The sequence below is a fragment of the Dendrobates tinctorius genome, unplaced genomic scaffold (genome assembly GCF_039654945.1).
Source record: "Dendrobates tinctorius isolate UK_male_01 unplaced genomic scaffold, ASM3965494v1 ptg000111l, whole genome shotgun sequence".
Classification (NCBI taxonomy): domain Eukaryota; kingdom Metazoa; phylum Chordata; class Amphibia; order Anura; family Dendrobatidae; genus Dendrobates; species Dendrobates tinctorius.
The window spans coordinates 18,037,755-18,061,472 of record NW_027361779.1 but is presented as its reverse complement, the minus strand read 5'-3'; positions in this window follow the sequence as shown (position 1 = coordinate 18,061,472).

Below are 23,718 nucleotides of genomic sequence, written 5' to 3'. Positions count from 1 at the left end.
ACTCCTTTCTGCTTCTAAGAATGGCGATTTGGGTTCTATAGAGGCATGTAAATAAATTATTCACTTATGGAAATTAAGATCTAAGATCATGAACTATTTCACAGTAATAGAAATACTTCCTGTTTCCTTATTAATATCTTTATAATTTTTTTATAAATTTGCCTAGCTGGTTGGTGTTAATATAATTGTGAAAGTGCTTTTACTGGATGAAAGTTAGGTCAGACTGGTATTTAGAAAAAAAAGCCGATTTACTATGCGTTTACACATGGTAGAAATGTCTGCCACAAATCCGTCATGTGTGAAATATGAAGTTCTTATCAAAAATTGCTATCTATATTGTATATATAATTATGGAAAATGCTTAAATAGGTTTTTGTAAATCTTAAAAGGAATCTGTCAGTAAGCTCAACCAGCACCCTGGCCACACACACCGAATATATGGGCATGCATTCACTGATGCCTTTATATCTTATATCTGTTGCTTTATTCTTGGGAAATCATAATTTTAATTTGTTTGCAAATGAGATTTTAAGTGCTCTGGCCATGCCAAAGTACTCTCTGAGCCTCTGCCTCCTGAGGTTGTTTCTCCACCCAGTCTCATCATCTTTAGTTTGATTGATAGTTCACTATCTAATTTCCTTGACTGGGGTCTAACATTACTCAGGGGAGCGAGCTAGTTCACACTCCCAAAGGCTCACAGATGCCACCAGACTAAGGACGTCTCTATGCATGTACATCATAAGATCACAACATAGTGAAATCATGATATGAACCTTTAACTTGGGATGCTGACACTAGAGTAGGACTTTCAGCAGTGACTACGCTTGAAAAATCCCTTTGCATGAGCATCATAAGGTTGAGACATCATGACATGCTCTACAATGTTACGACGCGCATGCACAAGGACTGGTTGCAGCCGAAATACAGGCCTAATGTGAAAATGTCTGAAGTTTCAGTGTGCGGCAGCGGCGAACAGAGAGGTGAATATTATTTGTTTGTTTTTTTCGACATCTCACAATAATTATACTCTGAGGTCTGGAGAGATTCCAAAGCATAATAAGGAACATTCAGTTTGCAGAAAAGAAATTCACTGCAAATCAAATTCCTTTGTCAAATCTGCTCAACTTGGCAAATTTGAATTTCATCAAATCTTCTCACCTCTAGTTGCAGTTATCACTTGGACAGACAGGAGCATCATTATTGCAGCTAACAGAGAGCAATGGCGCTAGAGTCGTGGCCAATTGAACAGGTGAGTACTTTTTTTAATACCATCTCTTCCCTTTGACCAAATTTTGTAGGCTATCAGAAAACCTATTTAATAATTCAAAGGATCCAATTTAGACCCCAAATATTGCTGTATTAAAAAAATGTTATAATTATCATATACTGTATATTGATATCAAAGTGACGGAGCTCTCCAGATGTCTAAACATAGAACCCAACGACACATGCTAAAACAATTTCATTGTTTCTTATAGTCACCTGCAACCAGTGAAAAATGTAACATTAACTCTAAACATAACTGTGGTGGGCAATTTAAAATTGGAATAAAAGAAATATAGGAGGGAGGTCATTAAAGTAATGTGCTCTGACGGGATTCCCACAAGTGACCCTGTTTTATTTCATTTAGAGGCAGTAAATCAGATTAGACAGGCTGTACAATGTACTACCATAACTGGCTGATCAGTAGCAGCATGTGATTATTCAAAAACCCCACAGTTTAGCTACGCAATATTCCACTCCAGATTGTTAGACATCGCAATAGGCTGTTGGTGTTTACGGTGGTTATGATGAACTGAGAGTTAATAAATTTGTTTTGACAAGAAGACATTTGGTGAAAGCCGATTCTGCCTTTAAAACAAAAGGCTAAAACATTCCAAGCATCTGTCAACATCTTTTCATGAAATACTTAATCAGCTCTCAAGTACATGCAAACACATTATACGGATAATAGATTTTTTTTAATTGTATTATGTAAATTATAGAGCAGACCTTTACATTCATTAATTTTTTCCATCACTTATCTCAAGATGCTGCTGAGCAAAAATCCCGATTGTATAAATTAGATTTGACAGAATTCCCTTGAGATGGAATTTGTAGTAATTTCTTAGATAGATGTAATTCATAATACACAAACAGAAGAATGGTGACTCATTGAAGTTGAAAGTTGACTAATAATCTAAGAATGACGGCACTAAAACATAGCATGATCTGCACAGCAATTTACTAGTACACGCTTTTTATTTCCCATTCATTTGATCTGCTCCCATTTTAGCATTGTCAATAAAAATTTCTTACCACCTAGTCTTCTTAAAGGGAATTCTTCAGTAAAATCAACCTCCCCAAGCAATATCTATGGGCATCTAAGTCTTTAAAGAAGCACTCTCAAAGTATTTATCCTCTTTTTATATTGCAATAATATTATATTGTACTGTGTACTTACAATTGCTCATTTTGCACTTATACCCTGTTAATTATTCTCTTTCCATTAGGTCTATGAGATCATGTGATTAAAAACAGACTAGCTGAATCCTGAAACCGGAAGTCTATTTTCCGTGTATGAGTCATCATTAGAGCTACAGTTTTATATCATTGCAAAGTCACAAAGTTGCTATGCTCAGCAGCTACAATTTCCTCTTCTTGTGCGCACTCTCGCACTGGTCCTCGGAATACAGTAGGCCAGAGCATCAAAAAAGATCTGCCCACAGGCACATCCCAGAGCATGAGCATCTCATTAACTCAAAACTGCAAACACAGTTTAAACAAGAACCACAAGACAGATTTCTTCAACCAGGTATCAGTATCATTTTAATAAATGTAACAGCACAAACCTGATAATGTTTGTACTTTACTTATCAAAATCCAGATGTCAGGTTTGCTTTAAGCATTATATATAAACTGCTCACTAAAATTGTCAAGTTATCTGTGTTATGCAGGACATAACAGGTCCTCGAGACCTAAAGAATAGCTACTGTCCACTATGCAGATACAGATCAACTCAGAATTCCCTTACCATGTATCTAAAAATATTATAAATGTATCTAGTTAAAGTTATAAGGGTCAGAAACACTAATAAAAGTTACCAATGCCAAAGATCAGAGATGATCCAAGTAGAGCACACCTGGGAAATAGAGGAACAGTTTTAAGCATTTATTATAATTTTGATAGGAAATGAATGCATGACATGAGGTTGAACCACTGTTTGAAAGGCCTTTTATCGCTTACAATCAGTTTTACAGGGCACAATTGTTCTTACTGCATGTGCTGTATTATCTGAATGAATATTGCAATGTTTTCTTCACACATTCATATCTGAAACAACCATATGTTTCACAAAGAGTTTTGCCATTTTTTCCCCTCAAACATGACAAAGTAATATAACATGTCAGACAGCACTTACAGCACCTATGATAATTTCAAGCTCTGTTGAACTTCTGAAAAGCTACCACTTAGCAGATTACAGTAGAAGGACTTCAGGCGAAAAACAAAAACACATAAAAGTTTGAAGAATTGCAGTCTGTTCCAGTGTACAACTAAGGTTTTCATTGCAGAGCTTTAGGCAGGTGTATTGTACGGCTAATCAGTCTCCCTATTTTAAAGCACATAAAGCAATATTCTAAATAGGATATAGCGATCTTTATAAGACCTCATCTACACTTCGTGTTTAAACACTTATGTGAAAACATGATACCAGTCAGTGATTCGGATCAGCATTTTATCAGTGTGGGGCCTCTTTGTCTGTTTTTATCAGTAGTGATGAGTGAGCACTAAAATACCCAAATGCTCGTTATGCAATCTAAGGAATTCCCAATGCTCGCTTGCTGGGAGTCAATGGGAAATCCGAGCATTTTTTCAACAGACCCTACAAGGAGGTCAGTGTGACAGTGAAAATATTGAAATGGATATAAAAAGTGCTGAATGGAAGAACAGCATGGGGAAGACCCCTGGAAGATTCTCTGACTCCCAATTCACTGCTGAGAACAATGGTGTCAAGCCTTTACTCTACTTTAAGGACTGACAATAAAACATTCAGCATAGAATAGAAATGGAAACTGAGTTTACAGGAAAAATATGTTGAGAAACATTCTTTCCTGTATAATGACTTGTATGTAAGGCAACATTTAAAAATTATATAAGAAAATAATAGTAATTTAAGTAAACCACGTTGAATTTTGTATACAAAATTGGAAATTTCAGTGTAATTTATGAAGGAAGCAAGAACTTTTAAAGATTAGATGGAAGAGGGACTCAGATACACCATGCATTAGACATAAAAGAGGGCCTCATATAGATTATGTTCAAATTGTCATTTAGTGGTTCTCCTAGACTATGCACTAAGAGCAAAGCCTGCCAAAAATTTCAATCTAGGTCATCCATAGACCCTTGAAGGCACCAGGTGTAGTTCCTCATTTAAATATTATTAACAGAGTATTATAGTGCTACATCTACACTCAGAAAAATTCTGCACACAGTGCAAAGTCTGCCAAAAATACCAAACAGGGTCATCCATAGACCCATGAAGGCACAAGCTGTAGTGTTTTATTCAAAAATTGAGCAGAAAGTGTAGTTGTAGTAGAAGTATTACAACTACACCCATAAAGTCTCTGCACACAGTGCAAAGCCTGCCGAAAATTAGAAGCAGGGTCATCCATAGATGCTTGAATGCAACAACTGGAGAGCCTCATTCAAGCACTGAAGATTAAAAACACTTCATGTGCTGCTGTCATTTGTGGCTGTGGGCTAATCCAGGCTTTGTTCATTTTTATCAGAGTGTGCCTGTCAGAATTTTCTGTTGCAAGGCAAATGCATCTGTTTGTTATGACCTCCTGTGGCACTGAAAACCAACTAAGACAAGAAAATAGAGACAGGGAAGCATAATACCTCCATGGCACGAAGGAATAGCTAATACCAGATGTCTAGTTTTGAGACCCAATAGTTGAAGGTTACAGGGGAATTAGCGAGTACACTGCTTTTTTGTTATTGCTTGACCATCTTTAAAAACTTTTCCCCTATTTTCAAAAATATCCAGTCATCAAGGCCTGGATGCTGGAATGGTGTCATGAAATTGGTGCACGCCTTTGACAGTGTACTCCTGCCTATGCTTTACCTAGTGTGTGTCTCCCTCACCTCTCCTCCTTGGTTGGGCAAGGAAGCTTGCCTCCTTCTGCTTGCTTTGTCTGATGGGAATTTTTTAAACATATTTTCCAAAACAGCCTTCTGGTAAAGCACCATTTTAGTAGACCTCATTTCCTCCGGAAGGAAAGATGCAAGGTTCTACTTTTAGCATGGGTCTAGCAGTGTGAACAGTTAGTACTCTTTTTGCTAAGATGAAAATAATGCAAAGTTCACAAGAATGGCAGCGGTACATAAAGTTGGCCATTTGTGCCAAGCCCCAAAAAGCTAATACTTGACTGTCTCCACCATGGTGATGACTCTATCTCTTCCTTCTCCTTCTCTCCCTCCTCATTTCCCTCCTCAACCCATCCTCATTGGAGAGACGGGGCAAATCTTGTGTTGGCACTAGCCTCTGTTGCACTAGCAACCAGCTCCTTTTCCTGTTTCTCCTCAGCCTGCTCCTTATTGTTACCCAATCCATTCAGATTGGATAAGATGAGACTGGGCAGTATCCCCTTGTCATATGTTTTCCTCCATCTCCACCTGGTCTGCATGCAGATTCATCTTTATTTGTAGGCAGCGACTATGTAGGTAGGCACAAAATCGGGATAGCCGCTCACCATCTTTGTTGAGTCCTCAAAGTCTCAGAGAACCCCACAAATGTCATCCATGCTCACTCTTCAGATATTTATGGGCATATTAGAGTTGAAATTTCACAACAGGCCTCTGCTGCTTACAAAGCCTTGCTAGCATGTGCAGTGTGGAGTTCCAGTGCGTGGTCACGTCACTCACCAGTCAATGAGCTGGCACTAGCATGTGCTGCTGCAGCACTGCCATAGCAGTGGCAGCTGTAGCTGACAAAGAAATGGCGTTCATGCACCATACCTTGACAAGTACACTTTTGCAAATCTGGGTAAGTTTTAAGAGACCGCTGAACAAGTAAGTTGAGCATGTGGGCCAAGTTTGGTATGTGTATGAGCTTGCTAAGCTTCTCAGCCGCCAATAGATTGCGACCATTATTACACACTATCATGCCTGGTTGTAGATTCAGGCTGTGTGCACACGCTGCGGATTCTGCTGCGGATCCGCAGCAGATTTAGCCCTGTACAGTACAGTTATTCCCTATGGGAATTAAAAACCGCAGTGCAGACGCTCCAGAATTTTCCGCACGGATTTTGCTGAGGTTTCAAATCTGCAGAAAGAAATGCATGTCAATTCTTTCTGCGGATTTCACAGCTGTTTACCATCTCCTCCATTGTGGAGATGATAAACTGCAGGGCAAAACCGCAGGATAATCCGCAGATAAATCGCAGGTCTTTTGACCTGCGGATTTATCTGCGAATTTTGCAAAATCCGCACGGATGAATCTGCAGCAGAATCTGCAGCGTGTGCACACAGCCTCAGCGGGGAGAGCCACAGATTTGTCCAGTCTGTTATTCCTTTCAACAATTCTGCGGCGGTAGACTGTTTGTCTCATAGACAAGTCAGCTTCAACAGAGCCTGTTGCTGCTTCTCTGAGGCAGTGCTCCAGAGCTTCCAGCGTCCAGCTTATGTGGATGACATGCTCTGCTATGACAAATAAGAGATGGAGGATAAGGAGGAGATGGAGGGGGTGCGGGAACTGGTGTAGGAGGTGGAAGAAACCCTGGTAGAAGTAGTGCCACAATCCTCGGCATCAGTAGCACATGTGCTGTGCGATAGTCAGACTCAACTCTGGAATTCACAAGGTACACCCAGTGTGGCATCAGGAAAATGCAGCATCCCTGGCCACAAGTGCTGTTCCACATGTTAGTCTTTAAGTGGACCATCCCAGTAAGTGCATTGGTAAAGGAACAAGTAATGTTCCTGGCCACATGCTGGTACAAGGTGGTGCTGCCACACTGGGAGAAATAGTTGCAGCTGGGGACCAAGTATCAAGTGATGGCTGCCAACAAGAGTTGATGTAAATTCTTCATGTCCACAAGCCTAAATGGCACCAATTCTGTTAGCGTGGCTGGTCTGGAGCCGGAATCTCCAGGAGTGGACCCTCTGGGCCATGACACCGAGGGGCCCTGGGCGAGCTGCCAGGTGGAACTGACCCCTATACAGGGACCGCTAAGAACAGGCCCAGGGGTTCGAGTACCACGGTAGCTGGTACCGAGAGGGGCGGCTCAGGATTGACTGGAGTAGGACTGTGGGTCTGAAGTGTAGATGACAGAACAGAGCTGGAACACAGGAGACAGGAGTGGAGTAAGACTGTAGACTGGGATGTGGAGGGACTGAAGTGTAGATGACAGGACAGAGCTGGAACACAAGAGACAGGAATGGAGTAAGACAGTAGACTGGAATGTGGAGGGATGGCTGGAGCAGGAACACAGGAGACAGGATTAGAGGAGGACAGAAGGACTGGAGCAGGATGGAACTGGAACACCGGAGGCAGGACTGGAGTAGGATGGAAGGACTGGAGCAGGATGGAACAGGAACACTGGAGGCAGGACTGGGGCAGGATGGAACAGGAACACCGGAGGCAGGACTGGAGTAGGACGGAAGGACTGGAGCAGGATGGAACAGGAACACCGGAGGCAGGACTGGAGTAGGACGGCAGGACTGGAGCAGGATGGAACAGGAACACCGGAGGCAGGGCTGGAGTAGGACGGCAGGACTGGAGCACAGCAGGGGACATGGATAGCTGGACTGCGAGGCTGCTGCAGGGAGCACACGAGAATGGGACTGTGAGACTGCAGAGAGCACACGAAGAAGCGAGGCCCAGTGTGCTAGGAAACACAACGATCAGGCGCCTCCCTCAGGGGGAAGCGGCCTGATATGCCCCTGTCTGGTCTGCCATTGGTCAGGGGGTGCTTCCGGGTCAGGGCATAGCTGGAGCACAAGAAGCAGAAGGGAGGCGTGGCCACGGCCTATTGTGCATGCGCATTGCATGCAAAGACGCCGTCGGCAACGTGCCTGTCAGAGGTGACCGCCATGGCTGTCGGGCGGTACAGGGCTGTGGCGTGGGAGCGATGGCCGGGTGAGTATGCAGAGATGGCGTGACAAATTCCTTGGCAAGCAGTCTGGAAACATGTTCGTTTAGCATTTGGACCTCTGTGTGGGTAGCTGGGAACTTTGTTTTTGTTCCAAGGCCAGAGGTAGGGACAGCTGAATGCTGTGCTAGGACAAGGAATCAGAAGTACCTGATGATGGTGCCTCAGAATGTGCAACGACAGGTGCAGGACGGGAAGCATTTTTATCCAGTGTCATGGACAGGGGATTGGCAAGCACTTAGCACAGGGAGTGGTGTCACTCAATGGTGCCAATTGTGGACCCAAGCGTTTGGCACACCGAGTTGGGTTCTTTGATGGCATGTGCATGGTCATTCTGGTGGTGGTTAGGCTCTTGCTGAGCATGTCATGGCACAGGTTGAAAATTGCAATTTTTTTGTCTAACCACTCTCTTTAAAAAAGTATGAGACTGGGGAACACCTAACTCTTTGGTGGAAAAAGTTGCCCGCCTTCTCCCTCTGGTCACCCCACTGCCTCTTCCTGCCTGTTTTGGTGCTGCCAATAACTCCCCCTCAGCACTGCTATACTCACTTTACATGCCAGTATCCCAGGTTGGGTTAAAGACTTCATAATCCACCACCTCCTCTTTCACCACCGCACTCTGGTCCTCCTGATTTCTTGACGTAACAATATGACTTATCGGCAACTGTGTGTCATCATCATCTACCTCAGACAAAATATTCGGTTCCCCACCATCCTGTTCTTGTGATCATGTCGGCTCTAAGCATGTCTGTCTTGGAACATGCAGGATGAGAGGCCACAAGCAAGAAATGATAATGTAAAGATGTAAAGAGCTTCTTGGAGTGTCCTAGTGTGAGATCACTCGCCTACGGGGATTCGCCATAGTGGGAGAAAGGAGGATCAGGGTGAGGATTAAGTGATCCAGACTCTTGGCTGGTGAAACTGAACTGTGTGGAAGACTGGGTGGTACTGGCAAGCATTCTGGAATCATTATATGCTATCCAACCGGTCTGGCTTCAGAAGTGGTGTCCCGTGCCTCCCTGCGAAGTGGGACAGGAAGCTATGTGTCGTGGATCAGCATATTTCTTGTGCTCCAGCAACAGGCACAATCACACCTGCCCCATCTCTTCGGTGTCTGCATGCACCATCATCAGCACTTCCACTTCCCCATCAGTTACAGAACGCCTAACTCATTTTCAAGTTGCAAGGTCTCTGAAAACCAAGTTTTACTGACTAATTCAAAATATTTTTTAATTTAAAAATATATGTTCACCTGCAGCAGGCAAAACATTTTTTTGTTTTTGTTTTCAATCACTGCAATTTAAAACTATACAGGTTAAACTGTACGAGTGACAATACTGTCAATTTTAAAAAAATTGTGGTCACCTGCACCATGCTAAGTTTTTTTTTTAGTTTAAAATGACTACAATTTAGCACAAATCAAGTTAAGTTGTATGGGTGACAATACAGTCATTTTTCCACAAAAAAAATAAATGTTTGGTCACCTGCAGCAGGCAAAGCTTTTTTTTTTTAGCTTAAAACCACTGTAATGTAATACAAAGCAGGTTAAACTATATGGGCTCATACTCACATGCGAGAAACTCAGATGAGTCTCGCACATCAATGGCACTCGGATTGGAGTGTTCAGCTGCATGTATTTTCTATACAGCTGAACGCTCCAATCAGAGTGCCAGCGGCAGTATCGGGTATTGATGTGCAAGACTCATACGAGTTTCTCGCATGTGAGTAAGAGCCCTATGGATGACGATACAATCAATTTGTTCACATAAAAGAAAAATGTGCTCACTGCAGCAGCTATATATTTAGAAACAGACTTCAAAGCCCTAAGCCCTGCCTAGAGATTGTTTTCAGTCATGTTCCCTTCTCCAAAAACTGTCCAAAAGCTAAATGCAAGGTCTATTGCATAGAAACAGCAAAGCACAAGGTTAACTCTTAAAAGGTCTTATGGTATGATAAGGAATCTGATTCCTGAAAATGTGCATACCTGCCTGGACAACTACTCTCTCCCTCCATTCAAAACTGTTTAGTTGTGTCAGTGTGCCGTGTGTTTTGTCGCCGATCCTTTAATATCCTCTGATGAGGTAATGCGGCCAGCCAATCACAGTAATGCCACTATCAAGATGGCTATGGCATTACATTGACTGACAATCCCCGCATGTTTATTGGCTATGTAACAGGCACCAAACATACAGAGTGGGGATTGGAGCATTACATCTGAGCACCAGACAATGCTCGCCAAGTAATGAGCACATCCGAGCACCCAGATACTCGAGTGATATCCGAGTATCATCAAGCATATTCGCTCATCACTAATCATCAGTCATCAGCGTTTTTTACTGATGGATAAAGTAATAAATTACAAAACTTCTCTCCGTTGCAATGTTAAATTCAGACAGGACATGGATGGCATACCATTCATGTACCATATGTGTTTTTCAGATCCATATAGTCTTGTATTAGCATTTTTTATCCATGATACCGGAGAAAAACAGACATGCCTCAATGAGTTTTGCATGGATACATGGTCCATGAAATAACACGAACATGAGGCTAGGATCACAAGATGCCTCTCGCATCCGAGAGAATCCATCTGATTATGCTAATCACACTGTGATCAGACATGTGGATAAGATGCAAAAAAAAATTCTCCATCTCCTCCATTCTGTCAATCTGTGAAAGTCATCTGACTGCAGTACGACTATTTTGATTGACACATTGACTTGCATGGCGGAGTGCATTCCGATTTCTGGATACAAATCGTATATGCTGAAATTTATTCCTTGGACAGTCTCAGTCCGAGGAACAAATTGGACATGTGCATGGCCTCATAGAACAACATGTGTCCAAGAGCAATCTGATGTTTTTTCAGATTGCAAATACAGTCGTCTGCACAAGATCTAATACTTACATATTCAAAGTATGGTCTTTAAAAAATAATCTGTCACAGAAAAGGGTATTTACCTGCTACAATAAGGGTTACACCTAGCGATGCACCAGCGATCCCGACTAGCGATATGACGCGGTCAGAATCGCTGGTGCATCGCTAGGTGGTCGCTAGTGAGCTGCCACACAGGCAGATCTCACCAGCAACATCGCTGGGGACGGGGATCGCTACTTACCTGTCAGACGTGGCGATCCTGCGTCCTCCCGCCCGGCTCCACGCGTCGCTCGTCGGCGCCACAGGAAGCGCAGCAGGAAGTGGCCGACGAGAAATGGTCCAGGAGCTTCTCGCGTGATCAGCAATAACCAGCGGGGGAGCCGGTCGGAGGTAAGTATCACATGCAGCGATATCGCTGGCAATATCGCTGCTACGTCACAAAATCGGTGACTTTACAGCGATATTGCTAGCGATATCGCAGTGTGTAAAGGGGGCTTAATGCCAATCCACAGTGAGATACTGATTAATATGTGCTGTAGATAAATGGACGTTTAAGTGCTGGGAAAAAAAATTAAGATACATTTTCCCTGCCGCCATTCGCTTACAGTCAAGTGGGTGGCACTGGAGTAGCAACCGCTTACTACACAGTGAGTACGCAGTAATCACTCTTCTTGTTCCTTGACTGAGATCTTACTTGGCAGCTCGTGTGTTGAGCTGAATATTATTCAAGGAGGGAGACTCAATAAAGCGTTCTCAATATACACTGAGGGCTGACTAGCCACTGCCACTGATGCAGCACTTTTGAATGGAAATGAGAGCCTGCATAGAGAATAAAAAAAAAATTATCTGCAGTCGAAAATTCAAGTTAGGCCACATTCAAACATTCAGAACTTGGTCAGTATTTTACATCAGTATTATCAAGCCATAATCAGTAGAGAAATAGAGGAAAAGTATAATAGAAACACGCGCACCCCTTTACTTTTCACTCACTCCTGGTTTATTCTTACAAATACTGAGGTAAAATACTGATCTAATACTGAATGTGTGATCATGGCCTTTGACAGATATATTTAAAACTGAATTTATCTGCAGATTAGCGCTGTGGCTGTAGGTAAGAGCTTTTCTTATGACTGGCCCCCTTTAAGCTAATGTGGTTGGTTATTTTTCTTTCTTATGACACGTCATTCTGGAATACATAGTATTATTTTAATATAAAAATAGTAGACATTTTTTACAGATGTTCTAGATTTTTCAACTCACGTCACTTTTTCTAGACACCCAAACATTGCCTTGTTAAGTATAAAACAAAGGCTAAAATTAACATGCGGCAGCTTCATTGCAGAAATCTGTGATTAAACCTACATTCCATACATCTAAGATGTCCATGTTTCACGTACGTGTTATATTTTTTTCTTGGATATAACAGGTACCCATATTGTCTGTGGAGCTATTCACATGTCCATGATTTTTCACGGACTGTGTCCATGCAAAACACACGGACATAAGTTAGTTTCTTCAAGTAGTACAGATGAAAAGCACCAAACTAAGTCTATGGGTTCATGAAAAACACGTGTAGCACATGGATGGAATCAGTGGACAGTCCGTGTGCTGTCCATATTTAACATTGCAAAGAATGAAATAAGCTTTGTCATTTACTGTATTTATCTGTGCATGAAAAACATTGATGACACACTGATCCAAAACATTGATGACACCGGTTCCACTTTTTCTTGTACCTGTTTAAACGCAGACGTGTGAATGAAGCCTGAATCAAATTATTTCTGCAGATTTTGCATGGATTTTTAGAGAATAAGTTGATATGTATGGAACAATAGAAAAGTCCGCAAGTCAGTCAGTTATGAAAAAGACTTAATAGATTTGGTGTACTTTTTCTCCCAATTTGGCATTTATTTGCTACATTATCCTGGTGCAGTGGTTTATTGCATGACAATATTTGAACATTCTATGTTCTTATGTTAGATTAGAACACAGTGCATTTACTTTTTTCAGTGTCCACATAAAGTAAACCTTTTACTAGGAATTTCAGCATTTTTATCAAGAAAAAATGTTCTGAAATTACACATGAATGGATTATCCAAATATGCTTTCCTTGAGCTAATGATGCAGGCTGTACGATAAATGTATAGCTGTCTATTAAATATTTCAGAGGTAAATCCAGTTTATATCCTTTCAGAGTGAATTAGCACTTATATAATTGTCGACATGACAGTTACAGTCAATTAGACAAGTTATTAATTTCAGAGCTCATTCCTAACCATAGTTGTCAAAGCACTGCTGTATGTCAATGCTACTGCTGAAGCCTTTTTTTTCCAAACACAAATGCTTGATGAAGTGATCATAAAGGGTATGAGTAATTGAGGTGGTAGCAGCTTTAAAAGGAGAATATATGAGAGGGAACACAGATATCATTTCTATGGTTCTTATGTTTCCAGGGTCCCATTTTTCCTGTGCCTGTAAATTCTACATTTATTTTAAAAGCTCTAAAGAGATATGACACACCATAATTATTTTCTTTGCAGACAAAGAAAAAACTAATGTGTCTGGGAAAGTTGTTGGACTCAAACCCCCAATTTCCCCAGAAGCTTGGAAACACAAAATATCCTTAAAATATGTTCCTTTCAATGCTTTGGGAATAATGTTACACAGAGACAATGATTTTAGCTGCTCATATTGCTATAAAACATTTTTTATTAATGGAACGCTTTCTGAAAAACAGTAGATACTTACAAAAATTTCTTTACTGAGACTAGACACATTTATCCACAAAAATATCAGATCACAACTTTATATACAGAGCATCAAATCCCTTGCATAGATATAGAGCCCAATTAATAGTATTTGCGCCTGATTTTTGTCTACATATTAGATTTGTATGCTTTATATATATATATTTATACATATATAAATCAAGAAAAAAGGGCACCACTACCAAAATAATACAGCAGGTGCAAAACCTATTCAGCAGTGTCCAAACAGCCTTTGTCAAGCCTTGACAAAGACGGGTCACCGTTGAAACGTTGCCATCTGAGGATCAGTAAAGAATCCACTTTTTTCACATTTAATTTGAGTCTTGCCTATCTTTTTTCCTTATATATATATACACAGCTCTGGCAAAAATGAAGAGACCACTGAACAGTTTTATAAAAATTAGCTTCTCTACATGTCTGACAGCCATTCCATTGTCAGTTGAATTCCAACCAGAGTACACCTCATGCTACTTAATGTGCTTCTGATTAGATGATGACCTGAATAAAATCTTATATAACAAAGGAAAGTATAAAAAGCCCTGCTGTGGTGTTCACAATCCTCTTGCAATAGGACAAGCTGGATGGCACAACAAGTGCTAGTCATATCCCAAAAGTAATAGGAATGAAAAAATAATTTTTAACCATGTCAAAGGAGTTGAAAAGAAAAATCTTGAGTGAGGAAAAAATGTGCTCAATTCTGGATTTACTAGCAGAGGGATACAGTGAGCGTCATATTGCCTCCATCCTTAAAATTTCTAAAACAGCAGTCCATTACAACAAGGTCAATCAGCAGACATTGGGGACAACAAAGCTACAGACCGTCAGAGGGCGAAAACGACTCTCCACTGACCAGTATCACCATCATCTTACTCGAATGTCACTCAGCAACCGCTGGATGACATCAAGTGACCTACAAAAAGAATGACAAATGGCAGCTGGGGTGAAGTGCACGGCAAGAACAGTTCGTAACAGGCTCCTAGAGGCAGGGTTCAAGACATGTAAAGCTAGAAAAAAGCCTTTCATCAATGAGAAGCAAAGGAGAGCCAAGCTGAAGCTTGCCAAAGACCATAAGGATTGGACCATAGAGGACTGGAGTAAGGTAATCTTCTCTGATTAGTCTAATTTTCAGCTTTGCCCAACACCTGGTTGTCTAATGGTTAGACGGAGACCTGGAGAGGCATACAAGTCATAGTGTCTTGCACCCACTGTAAAATTTAGTGGAGGATCGGTGATGATCTGGGGATGTTCAGCAAGGCTGGAATTGGTCAGGTTAATCTTTGCGAAGCATGTATGAATCAAGCCGCATACAAGGTTATCCTGGAAAAACAGTTCATTCCTTCTGCTCAGGCAATGTTCCCCTACTCTGAGAACTGTCTTTTCCAGCAGGAAAATGCGCTATACCACACAGCTAGGTTAAACAATGTGTGGATGAAGGACCACCACATCAAATCTCTGTCATGGTCAGCTCAATCTCCAGACATGAACCCCATTGAAAACCTCTGGAATGCAATCAAGAGGAAAATGGATAGTCACAAGCCATCAAACAAAGAAGAACTGCTTAAATGTTTGCACCAGGAATGGCATAAGGTCACCCAAAAGAAATGTGAAAGACACCAGTCTTTCATGTCAAAGCATGTCAAGATGCACGAAAGCTGTGATTAAAAATCATGGTTATTCCCCCCAAAAAAATATTGATTTCTGAACTCTTCCTGAGTTAAAACATCAGTATTGGTTCTAAATGATTATGAACTTGTTTTCTAAGCAGTATTTGAGGTCTGCAAGCACTGGATTTTTTTTAGTTATTTTGACCATTTCTCATTTTTTGAAAATAAATACAAAATTTATTGCTTGGAAATTCGAAGACTTGTTGTCAGTAGTTTATAGGATAAAAGAGCAATTTACATTTTACTCAAAAATATACCTATAAAGAGAATCAGACAAAATGAAAATTTTGCAGTGGTGTATATTATTTGTTGCCAGAGCTGTATACCTTTTAATTTGTACCTTTTTAAGTCTATGTTATATGTTCTCACCTACATTTTTTTTTTAGAGAGGAAGAGGACTAGAACTCTAGTGCCACCTATTGGAAGTAGCAATCCTTAAAGTCAATGTCGACCCTTTAATGAGCCTTGTTACATGACTTAGGATAAAAGCCAAGCCAGAATCTCAATTTGCAGACACTGTGTTTCGGAGTACTGCCCCTCGTCAGTGCAAAGTGTGAGATTTTTTTAAATACTGTTTGCTGAGTTTAGAATTCAGATGCTTTTGCCTAAATCATTTGTGTCTTTTTGAAAAGTTGTACAATATTTGCCTCGAATGTACTACAATCCTCTTCTCCCCTTGTGTAGGCCATGTATAGCTTCTTTCACACATCCGGTGTCAGGGGTCCGGCGGCCTGCGGCGAATAGCCAGGCCGCCGGATCCGGCCTGCAGCGATGACACCGGATGTACATGCGGCCCCTGATGCGGCTTGGAGGACATTTAAAGGAGCCACAGCACAGGAGGTCGAGAGAGCCAGCCGGAGAGAGATCGGGAGGTGAGAGAGCAGCCAGAGAGACAGCGGGGGACGAGAGAGCAGCCAAAGAGACAGCGGGGGACGAGAGAGCAGCCAGAGAGACAGCGGGGGACGAGAGAGCAGCCGAAGAGAGAGCGGGGGACGAGAGAGCAGCCAGAGAGACAGCGGGGGACGAGATAGCAGCCAGAGAGACAGCGGGGGACGAGATAGCAGCCAGAGAGACAGAGGGGGACTACAGAGCCAGCCAAAGAAAAGTATGGAGCGTATGGAGAGAGAGAGAGAGAGGGAGAGAGAGAAGGGGAGGGGGAGAGAGAGAGAGATGCGCGCCGGGCACTTGTGGGGTTAAAACTCATAGTGCCCGGGCATGCGCAGTTGAAAAAGCCGGTCCAGGGCTGCAAAAAAACGTTGCAGCCAACGTTTTTTGCAGATGCCGGATGGCGCATGTTTGCCGTATCCGGCAAAACCCGGAGGCGCCGCATGTCCATCCGAAATGATGCGGCGATCATTACATTCTATGTGAAAAAACCGGATCCAATTCCGGATCCGGTTTTCACAAATTTCGCCGCATCATGCCGGATTTAAAAAAACGGATGTGTGAAAGTAGCCTATTTTGGCTAATTTTGTGAGCCATTTTGCCAAACTTGTGACTTTTTGCTTTAAAAAGTCACAAAAAAGGTAAAAGACAGCTCAATAGAGACCATTTTTTATTTTGTGCTAAATTCATGAACCATGAGCATCATTTTGAAGATTTTGTAGCAATGAATAGCAATGAATACCACTAGACAAAAAATAAAAGTGACAACAAAAAATCATGAATTGAGGACAATTTCTTTTGTGCCAAAGATTAAATGCTGTCTGATTGCCCGCAGTTGTCACTAAGGATAACTTATGACATACTTCTACAGATTGAATGAACAAAAAAAAGTGCGGTCAAGCGGAGCCCTTGGCATACAGAAAAGGGCAAAGGGTTCATATAAATATACAGAACTTTATTTAGAATGCTAAACACACAATGCGTTTCGGCGGCTGAATACTGCCTTCATCAGGTGGTATTCAGCCGCCGAAACACGTTGTGTGATTAGCATTCTAAATAAAGGTCTGCATATTTATATTAACCCTTTGCAGTTTTCTGTATGCCCAGCGCTCCGCTTCACTGCACTTTTTTCTTCAATCATTCACACTCCCCTTGAGGGCTGCAGATGGAGCAGCACAGGCATCACCAATAGGAGATCTGCAGGACCTTCGGTCATGTGTTTCAGTCACATGTCAGCTTGGACTCCACGCTCCACAGCCCGACGGCTGGCTGCTTACTAACTACAGGCTTCGTCTGTGGTTGTGCAAGGGTGCACAACCCGGATAGGTGAGTGGATCCCCGTTTTAATAGATACAACATTAGACCACCAGGTATTACTCTATGAGCGCCCCCCTGCTCTCTTTTTCTCTGCTACATACTTCTACAGATTTAACTTGTTAAAAAAGTACCATATACAGTATGCTACTAAACTCCTAATGGCTGTTGCAGACAGCATGATATATTAACAATAAATATTTCTGCTTACCAGCATATTAAAAAAAATCTTAGCACACATATTGAAAAGTTTAGCAACTTCAATATACTGTTTTTATAATTATTCACCATTTTAAATATCTCAATTTATAATAAAAGGACACATTTTTTATGTCCAAAGGAGCCCATAAAAGCTTGTGTGTTTGACACATCTTGTGCTGTGTACAGTGTGTGCATGACAGTCTACAGTTAAGTGTTGTGAGATTAGAGAAAAGTCTTAAATAAGGCATTTACTCATTCTAAGGTAGCACTCACCGAGTGTATTAGGGGGACACTCACTTGGCAGCGCATTCACGTCACACAGGAACACTTTCCGTTAAACGGTCTATGTGGTTTATTGAACGGCATAAACCATATAAGGCAACACAAAGAAAAAAGTCTTGTATCAGATAGATCAGTGTTCACATTAGAGCTCCGCTCTCTCAGTTCTGAGGCCACACAGGCTGTGCCATGTCCAGTAACAGGCTCTATAGCCTCAGTACAGTTATTTCCACCCTTTAGGGGGTTACCTCTGAGGAGCTCCTGCTCCAGATGCCGCCTCTTGGTTAGTCCTTTCTCCCGGGGAAGCGGACGCACTGGGCTCACCAATCTGGACAGTGCCTTATTCACTAGGCCACCCCACGGTTCCAGAACTACGGCCGGGCAGTGGCTTACCCAAACGCAGGCCGTCACAGACCCTGCTCACACACGTGGCCTGTCTGGATGCTGTTCAAGGATCTGACCCTACTCCTTGGTCTCCCAACACACCGGCCTCACCAGGTCCAGGGCCTCAGCGAGTGCTATTCAGGACGTCCATCCACTCCTGAGACCGTCCAACACTCACGCTTCCCCGGTTGCTATTTAGGGATCCGTCCCTACTCCCAGGGACTCCCAACACACCGGCCTCACCAGGTCCAAGGTCACAGCAGGTGCTATTCAGGAAGGCAGCACACTTTCCAACACCTAGACCTTCCAGGACCTTCCACCCTGAACCATTCAGGTACACACTCTCCTCCATGTGACCTACCCTGGTCACCTTATATGGTCCGTAGCCACGCCCACCAGATCACATAGCTATGACCTCATCGCAGGTCCTATTCAAACACCAAGCCATTCACACACATATACAGCTTTTACTATGGGCTTTCAGACACATGCCCCTGGGTGGGTTTGTAGGTGACTGGTCCTGTCCATCTCACTAAGTCACCTGAAAGCCTTCCCTGATACATAGTAACAAACACTCAGCATTACCTCTGCTGATTGCCACATATTTCAGCTTCCATCCCAGGGCCACCCACCCTGGGATACATAACAGTCATTTACCATCTTGGCGTTCATCCTTTCTCCATCACAACAATGGAGATGCCTGTGTGCATGACCCAGACAGCGCCCCATAGCTGTCACAGCGGTCACTGCATCACATCATTCATCAGCTAATTGTTGTCATATTGACATGGGCAATTGATTGGATTTATTCTAAATGCTTGTTCAGCTAATTAATGACCTGTCTAAAACACCTTTAGCCAGATTATTTATATATATACTAGCTGAAGAGCCCGGCGTTGCCTGGGCATAGTAACCAACTGTGGTTAGTTATAACAAATTATAATGATTATATTGCACCTAAAAAAAATTTCACATCATATATTCAACACTACAGATTTGCAACACAAATTAACTAAACGATTACCCAAGTATTGATAGTATTTTATTTTCAACTCCTTCAAGAGCCTTTTGATAAACAACATGTGTATCTGTGTATTTTACCCTATCCTGTGTGATAATGTCTGCTGAGCTGTGTACCTAATCCTCTCCTGTGTGATACTTTCTGCTGAGCTGTGTATCTAATCCTATCCTGTGTGATACTGACTGCTGAGCAGTGTATCTAATCCCATCCTGTGTGATACTGACTGCAGAGCCATGTATCTAATCCTATTATGTGTGATACTGTCTGCTGAGCCGTGTATCTAATACTATTCTGTGTGATACTGTCTGCTGAGCCGTTTATCTAACACTATTCTGTGTGATACTGTGTGCTGAGCTGTGTATCTAATCCTATCCTGTGTGATACCATCTGCCGAGCCGTGTATCTAACCCTATCCTGTGTGATACTGACTGCTGAGCCGTGTACCTAATCCTATCATGTGTGTTACTGACTGCTCAGCCATGTATCTAATCCTCTCCTGTGTGATACTTTCTGCTGAGCTGTGTATCTAATCCTCTCCTGTGTGATACTAACTGCTGCGCTGTGTATCTAATCCTATCCTGTGTGATACCGCCTGCTGAGCCGTGTATCTCATCCTATCCTGTGTGATACTGACTGCAGAGCCATGTGTCTAATACTATTCTGTGTGATACTGTGTGCTGAGCCGTGTATCTATTCCTATCCTGTGTGATACTGACTGCTGAGCTGTGTATCTAATCCTATCCTGTGTGATACTGACTGCTGAGCTGTGTATCTAATCCTATCCTGTGTGATACTGACTGCTGAGCCATGTGTCTAATCCTCTCCTGTGTGATACTGACTGCTGAGCTGTGTATCTAATTCTATCGTGTGTTATTGACTGCTCAGCCATGTATCTAATCCTATCATGTGTGATACTGACTGCTGAGCAGTGTATCTAATCCTATCCTGTGTGATACTGACTGCAGAGCCATGTATCTAATCCTATTCTGTGTGATACTGTCCGCTGAGCCGTGTATCTAATACTATTCTGTGTGATACTGTCTGCTGAGCCATTTATCTAATGCTATCCTGTGTGATACTGTGTGCTGAGCTGTGTATCTAACCCTATCGTGTGTTACTGACTGCTCAGCCATGTATCTAATGCTATCCTGTGTGATACTGACTGCTGAGCTGTGTATCTAATCCTATCCTGTGTGATACTGACTGCTGAGCCATGTATCTAATCCTATCATGTGTGATACTGACTGCTGAGCTGTGTATCTAATCCTCTCCTGTGTGATACTGACTGCTGAGCTGTGTATCTAATCCTATCCTGTGTGTTACTGACTGCTCAGCCATGTATCTAATCCTATCATGTGTGATACTGACTGCTGAGCAGTGTATCTAATCCTATCCTGTGTGATACTGACTGCAGAGCCATGTATCTAATCCTATTCTGTGTGATACTGTGTGCTGAGCAGTGTATCTAATACTATTCTGTGTGATACTGTCTGCTGAGCCGTTTATCTAATGCTATCCTGTGTGATACTGTGTGCTGAGCTGTGTATCTAACCCTATCGTGTGTTACTGACTGCTGAGCCATGTATCTCATCCTATCCTGTGTGATACTGACTGCAGAGCCATGTGTCTAATCCTATTCTGTGTGATACTGTCTGCTGAGCCATTTATCTAATACTATTCTGTGATACTGTGTGCTGAGCTGTGTATCTAATCCTATCCTGTGTGATACTGTCTGCTGAGCTGTGTATCTATTACTATCCTGTGTGATACTGACTGCTGAGCTGTGTATCTAACACTATTGTGTGTGATACTGTCTGCTGAGCCGTGTATCTAATACTATTCTGTGTGATACTGTGTGCTGAGCTGTGTATCTAATCCTACCCTGTTTGATACTGACTGCTGAGCTATGTATCTAATCCTATCCTGTGTGATATTGACTGCTGAGCTGTGTATCTAATCCTATCCTGTGTGATACTGACTGCTGAGCCGTGTATCTAATCCTATCCTGTGTGATACTGGGCTCCCCCTGCAGTCTGTGTCAGAGGGTGGTCTGTGTTGGCACGGTAATAAATTGTGTTATTTCCAGCTTTACAGAAGGATGATAACACCATAGAAATGATAAGAATAATAGGCAAAATTGTTTGGTGAATTGGAATGTGCGGGGTTAAAACTTCACCTCACAACATAGCCTATGACGCTCTCAGGGTTCAGACGTGTGACTGGGCAAAATTTTGCGGCTGTAGCTGCGACGGTGCAGATGCCAATCCCAGACATACACACATACACACATACATACACTTTTTCCCCATTATGTACATTGTTTGGTGAATTGGAATGCATGGGGCAGTGTGTGGCGCATTTTGTTTGTGTGTTCATATCCCCGTGTGTGGTGAGTATCCCATGTCAGGGCCCCACCTTAGCAACTGTACGGTATATACTCTTTGGTGCCATCGCTCTCATTCTTTAAGTCCCCCTTGTTCACATCTGGCAGCTGTCAATTTGCCTCCAACACTTTTCCTTTCACTTTTTCCCCATGATGTGGATAGGGGCAAAATTGTTTGGTGAATTGGAATGTGCGGGGTTAAAATTTCACCTCACAACATAGCCTATGACGCTCTCGGGGTCCAGACGTGTGACTGTGCAAAATTTTGTGACTGTAGCTGCGACGGTGCAGATGCCAATCCCGGACATACACACATACATACACACACATTGAGCTTTATATATTAGATAGATTCACAAGTCGACAAATATAAGACACTCTTTGAAACGGAGTCATTGACTTCTTTTCGGGAAGAGCATCTTGAAGATCCAAGCAAGTTTAGAAATAGAACTGGTTGCCCAAAGACTAGCCAAAAACCATTTGGAACTATAATAGAAAAGAATGTGTACTGAGAGTGAAGGTAGAAGTGAACCTGTCAACAGTTGATTGTACAAGAGTTACTGATTGAGGATTGATGTGTGTAGATATCCTCCTCCTGGAAGTAAGAAATGGAGCAAGTCACACCAGAGCCACATAAAAATAAATATCAAAATGATCGTCAATCTGAACTGGATAGCTAGATCTGTCAATGAACTGCAGACAAATATCGCAAATGTATAGCCAGCTCAAATGTGAGAATAACCATCTTAATTAGCCTCCATAACCATTGTATTCTACTTACAGTTGTAAATTATTGTAAAGTCTAAAAATCCCTAAGATCAAAAAAGATATATATCTTTGTATCGTGTTAGCCAGTAGATAGAAGAATATTCAGAATTCATAGTCCTCAATGGTTAATACCTTTTAATGGCTAACTGAAAAGATGGTAACACATTGCAAGCTTTCAAGACTACTCAGGTCTCTTCATCAGGCTAGACTTTTTTTAAGATCAAAAAATCATTGATAAAGGGTTTAATTAATCCTAATACCTAAAGCCCCACTCCAAAGTTTTATTTTCAGAACTCGGATGTCGCTTTCAATGTAAGCTCCTGCCCACATTCTTTTACTCACCTTCTGTCAGCGTCACCTCTTACCGCACTGCTCTAGTCCACAGACTCCATCTTGTGCCCATAACTAATGACTAGCCAGAAAAGTGACTTTTAATGCACTCCTGCAGGTCACTTTTTGCCTGAGATGGACCTGAGTGATGCTGGAAAAGAATGAAGCCGACGACAGGTGTGTACGAGACAGTAACATTTAAAGCACCACCCCAGCGGTGCAATTAAAAAAACTGCTGGAGTGACAAAAGACAAACGAGACTACATATAGTACGCACACGTGTGATTCATATCCACCTCTCCTTCTTAATACGTTGTGACTATACAATAGTAATACAATACCTACAATCTCATGAAAACTCTCCTGGCCATCCCTTATGAACTACTGGTAACTAATGTACCATATAAGTAAATATAGGTTTGATCTCAGTGCTAGTCTTTTGTTAATGACGCCATTCACTGAACAGTTTTCACCCACGGATACAATGGTAAATAGAAGTGCCGACGCCCCTGCACCGCTCTCATCTCTTTCATTCATAGCAGTTCCATATTGTCCTGTAATAGGTATCTCCCTTGGTTAAAAACTCAAATTGTTAGCACAGTACACTGATGGTGTGGGTCACCACATGCTGAAGAATGCAGCAATATAGCAAGGCACACATCATCTTTGTATTAACCTGCTCCAACAACCCTTATCTCTGTCACTAAAGAG